This window comes from Lactuca serriola, chromosome 2, assembly GCF_051521515.1.
Source record: "Lactuca serriola cultivar US96UC23 chromosome 2, Lser_US96UC23_V15, whole genome shotgun sequence".
In the NCBI taxonomy this organism is placed as follows: Eukaryota; Viridiplantae; Streptophyta; class Magnoliopsida; order Asterales; family Asteraceae; genus Lactuca; species Lactuca serriola.
The window spans coordinates 208883490-208889566 of record NC_136409.1 but is presented as its reverse complement, the minus strand read 5'-3'; positions in this window follow the sequence as shown (position 1 = coordinate 208889566).

Sequence of the window (6077 nt, the reverse complement as noted above, 5' to 3'; positions counted from 1 at the left end):
TATACGTTTTATAGTGATTAATAAGTTTTGTTGTAACTTTTTTTTTGGTTAATGTAAAAGATTATTCAAGGATGAGTTGCTGATTGTGGTTTATATCTTTGTTGTGCGTTTTGTGCTTGAATGCTGATATTGTGATTTTTGTAGAATCTTACTTTTGAATAGATTTCCAGCTACATGGGAGAGAGGTTCAAAAGAATAATGATAATTGAGCTAAGACCATCTCTATTTTTTTCCTATAAATGGAGTAAAAAATGGGGTAAATAATGTTTTATTTCCAATCTATTTTTATTTTCTATCTTGTTTTTTTTTATCCCAAAAAGTATATTTTTAGAATATTTTATTTTTATAACTTATATATATATATATATATATATATATATATATATATATATATATATATATATATATTAAATTTTACGTTTATCTTTCTTTTACATAATTTTCATTTTCAACTGTAATATATATAGCCTAGTAGACGTTTGGCATAAAAATGTGATGTAAGAGGAAAATAATAGTGAAATTTTGAAAATTTTGAAAGTAAATCAAGTTAAGGGTTGAAATTTAAGAACATTATAATGAATATATAAAACAAAACGACGTATTATATTGACTTTGGGTACCTAAGCTTATATACCTTTAAGAGTATATTCACTTTTCCCATATATATATATATTGTCAAGTATATTTTTCTACTAATTAGATTTTAATAAATATATATTATATTTTTTCATTACAAAAATATTTCAAATTGTATTATCATAAATAAAATGTTTATATATAATAAATTTAAATTAATTATTATTTTATTATAAATAATTATTAAATAAATAAGATTATATTTATTATAAATATATCAAGATTACGTACATATTTGTATCTAAATTATAATTAGCAGATAAAATAAACTAGAAATCTTATCTTATCTACCACATGTCATCTTCTCATTCATTTGGACACATGATATTTTCTAGAATTTTTAAATTTTCTATTTTCCACTTGTCATTTTATTGTATTTTTCATTTTATTAAATTAAAATTCCACATTTAATGTGTAAGGTAATATATATGTAAAGTATTTATTAGAAAAAATTTATATATGTAATGTATTCAATATATTAAAGTCTCATTAATTTTAATAATTCAAATTTTTCTCATTTTTCTTATAAATTCAAACTTTTCAAATTGTTAAAATTTTATATTTATTTTTTTAATTAAACCCATGTAATACATGGGTCTCACACCTAGTCTTTTAATAAAACAGTACTAATGTGCCACGTGTAACCTCTTATATCGATTCTAAGATGATTTTCCCGCTCAATGCATTGCAAAGTGGAATTACCAATTTGCCTCTTTTTTCTTTGATAGCATAAGATCGTTTAATCAGGAAATTTGGTAATCCCCTGTGATCAATATAATTTTTGAATTGATTAATTCTTAATTTGCGGCAACATATCCCAAATTGGCCAAGATAGAAACCGATCGGCCCTCCCAACTTTGCGAGAATTCTGCTCCCATTATTTCCAAGATTTTCCATTGATTAGCAATAGATTCACATAAATTATCAAGGTAATATCACCAAATCAACTCCAAAATCACTCATATTGTTAATCTCTCAATTTATACTTATTGATCTACATGATGTTCTTTATCGTAGGTGAGTCCTTGATTGTATGGATTTTGTCTTTATTTTGTTTCTTGATACCAAAATTTTCCGTTGTTTGTTTTTTTCAATATCATTCGATGGATATCACCGGACATGTTTAATTCTTGCTTATGTAGATCGAAAATATGTTCTTTTAACTTTATATTAGGATCTTTGTAAAATATTTTGAATTCTATTATTTTTGTTTATTGATTCTATGTAGATTGTACAAATGGCTGGTACCAATGAGAAATCAGCCCTCCAAGAACACAAGGTAATTGAAATAAAGATCCACAAGTAGTACATCTTTCTTTAGTAAATGTAGATGACATGTTTGATAAAATGTCTGAATAAAGAACGATTCCTATAAACCTATTTAGATCTAAAACTTTGATGCTTCACAGGAGGAGGGGATTAAAGGCAGGATGTGGAAGTCAGTAGCCCCACTTGGTCAAATCATGAGGGCATTGAGTGATATCAAAAAGAATATCACCAGATATACATAACCAACATCTCAATATTTCATGACGATTTTACAAAATATATATAATTTTTAAAGAATTTGGAGTATTATGAAAAAATGGAAGTTTGGAGACTGTGATCTTTATGCAAAATTTAATAGGATTTCCATATCATTTACTAAAAAAAAAAAAAAAAAAAAAAAACAGATTTTTCCTAACAATGACTTTTCATCATTTTTGACAAAGTAACAATTCTTTAATAATAACTTTTAATTTTTTTTTTTATATTATACCAATATCTGATCACTACTCCATGTTGACATATTTAGTGGATTTAGGCTTGCTGAATTCAATAGTTAAAAATGAGGCTATGGTTAGTTCCTGTGAATAAGGTGTTTCAACTTGAGGTTAAAGCTATGGAGAAATACATCAACAAAGACACCATTATTAGTATGTTATTAAACTAATTATCATATTTTGGTTTTCCATCATTTTTAAGTTAACAAATTTATTTCAATATTTACATTGTTGGACCGGCATCTGGTTTTCAAAATGGAATCATGATTTTTTAATCCTTTTGGTTAAAGTTATTTTTTGATTGGTTTAAGTGACCATTACTTATTTGAATTTAAAAAGTTCAATGTAATTTTTTGAATGGTTTGTTTGTTTAATTTGTTACATGTTTACCAAACCATGGTTGTTGGCGTAGGCCAATCCACTATTGTGTGTTGATTTCAAAAGAGAAAATAATCTCCATAATAAAGGGCAAATGATAAACCCAAACCATGTTTTTATGATTGATCAGTGTTGACACTCTTGGATGTTGATATGTTTGAAAAGACCTTAGCCATTGGATTATAACCACCCATTGTAAGGTGGAAAATCATAATTGAGGTCTAAAGATAATCATGTTCTTGGCTTTTAAGAGGATATCCTTAGAAAACAACCGGTCAAAGTAGTACTTTTGTTTTGTTCTTTTTATATGCAAAAGTAGTACTTCACTCCCATATGAAGCTACCATGATTTTTATGGTTTGTAGAAAGGTGCAACCAGTATTGAAGAAGGCATAACTCATGGACCATAGGGTGGTTGATATGGGAAAGACTCGGTTTACATGCCCAGAGGACCTATACCAGATGATTTTTTGTTTTAAAATCTATTAGGTGCACACAAAGTCATTTTAATATGTTGCAAGAAATAATCTAATATATTCATTTTATAGCATCCTACTTTTATTATGTCATAAATTTTATATATTTAGTTAAAACGACGTTTTTTCATGAAGTTGAGTTATATTTATATAAGATTAATGGGTTGATTAAAGGGATTATTATGGACGGGCGTCTTTAAAGGGATTATTTCCAGTCAAATAATCAAAATCAGACTAATGGCTTGAGTAAAGTTATGGATGGTTAGTTAATTTTTTGTTGATTGTTTTACTAAATTTACAGTTTGTGCGATGTTGATTATCGATTTCAAGTTGTTACCTTTAATGATGAACACTCTTTTCAGGATTAATACTCTTTTCATCTAAAGTTGTGTGATAATCAATATGGTGGTTGGATGCGTTAAATTCAATCATCATGTATGTTACTATTTTTTTTTCATTAAACACATGATAACAAGGTGTCTTTGCATCGATCAAAATCAGTTTAATAGCAATGTACTTTCATGGTTTTCTCTATTTTAAATATGAAGAAAGTAGGATGCTAAAATGCACAAGAAAAATTATATATGCATTCATTCTAGGAGTTCGTATAGCCTTTGACTTTGCTTATGTTCTTTCTAGTTGATGGTGTTTAACTGTTATATTTACAAAGTATATTGTTATTTCCAACAATTTCTACAAATTACATTATCAATTTCTAATTTTGTAATTTCTACGAATTTATTTAACAACCATTTCTGCATTATCTTGTATTTTTTTTGTCATTTTATGCGTTAAAATGGCAATTTCTGTAATTTATGCATTAAAAGGATAAGTTTCTATCAACTTCTGCATTTAAATAATAATTTCTATCATTTTCTACGTTTAAAATGTATTTTTCTATAATTTTCTGTATAAAAATGTAACTTTTGAAAATTCTGCATTTAAATTGTAATTTTCAATCATTATCTGCATTAAAGGGTAATTATTCGTTTTCTTTTCGTTTTCTGCATTTAATGTCTAATTTATATAATTTTTATTCATTTAATGTCTAATTTATATGCTTAGAGTATTTTTGTTTTCTTTTTGGTGATAGCATTTAAATAAGAACATGCTAAGGTGAAAATACTCAAATAAAGAATGATAGTACATTATTAGCCGTTGCATTTTTATTTTTTTAAGTCCATTGCATTTGTTATTTATTTTAATTCCAATCCACTTCTTTTGGGTGAAACAACAATGGACTTTATTTTTGTTTTCTAATTTCTAATATCATGATACTTTTATTTTTTCTATACACAAATAAATGATAGTACATTGCTATTTATTGTATTAACCCCTAGATTAATGTTAACTCCTTAGTTGATACTTTTTAATCAATAAATAAAGTCAAAATAAGATGCTATATTATCCAATATTGAGTACATAAATGTCATTTTAATATATCAACCTTGTAGTACAACTGTACAAGGGTATCAATGTCATTTTTGTGATTTATTGTGTTTTTTTTTCATTATACTCAAATGTATTACATCATATAAACTCATGATTTTATCAAATATCTGAACTTACAAAGCGTAAATTGGATATTCATAATACTGGCAAAACATTACCTTGTAAATTAATATTTTTTTTTGCAAAGATTTGTTTGGTTATTACGATTTTGAATTATAAATAGTATTTTTTTTAACCGTGGTTTCCACGGGTTTAAACCTAGTGTATAATAAATATTGTATTTAAATTATAATTAGTAGATAAGATAAACTAGAAATGTATAAAATAAAAATGAAAGAGACTAAAATTGGCAACTAAACTTCAACTCCATTTTTGGAGATATGAAAATGGAGGTGGAAATGAGGTACGGTTGGAGAAAAATGGGGGAAGAAATGGAGGAAAAAATGGAGTTTGGGGGTGGATTAGAGATCCCTAAACAACAAAAGATACTCGCCATTCCAAAATATAACGAATTTTCGGGTACATTCCTATTCCTAAGAGGGATAATGACTTAAAAGGGTAATATATTTTTTGATTTATACATATTTGGTTATTGGGTCTTATTCGTTTATATTTATCCTTTCAACTTGTTAAACTGTATACATTCAGTTCTTTTGACCGATTATTTCAAGTTAGCCGGTAAAAATGACTTAATAGGGTAATATATTTTTCATTTTGTACACATTTAGTCCTTAATACTTTCTTATACATTTAGTCGTTAATATTTTTTTTTTTGTTGCAAAATAAGTCATTTTTTGTACTTATTCGGTACTTATGAATGATTTCTTTAGAATTTCTTACGACATCTTACGTGGGACAATCATTAATGAGATGTTTCAGACTTTTGATGCTTATATCTATCGCAATTTCGACTAATTGGTTGCTTAGGTCATGTGTTCTAAACGTCATAACTTTTTCATACGATCTCAAATTTTAATGATTTTTATATCCATGTATTCGTAGTTTAGTCTACTATAACTTTTATTTATATTACTCCCGTTAAAATGTAATATATTTTTACTTATGATCTTTATATCCATACATTTTTTATGAATGCATGTATTGATGTTGAAAGTTGTAGTAGACTCAAAAAAATAAACACGTGGATATAAAGATCATTAAAATATGATATTGTATGAAGAAGTTACGACGTTCATAACATAAGACCTAAGCTAAACCACAAGACCCACACAACCAAAAAATCGAGATCGCGATGGACATAAACATCAATTGCCCCCAAACACCTCATCAATGATTGTCTCACGTAAGATGTCGTGACAAAAAACCTAAAGAAATCATTCATAAGTATTGAATGAGTACAAAAACAAAAAAGA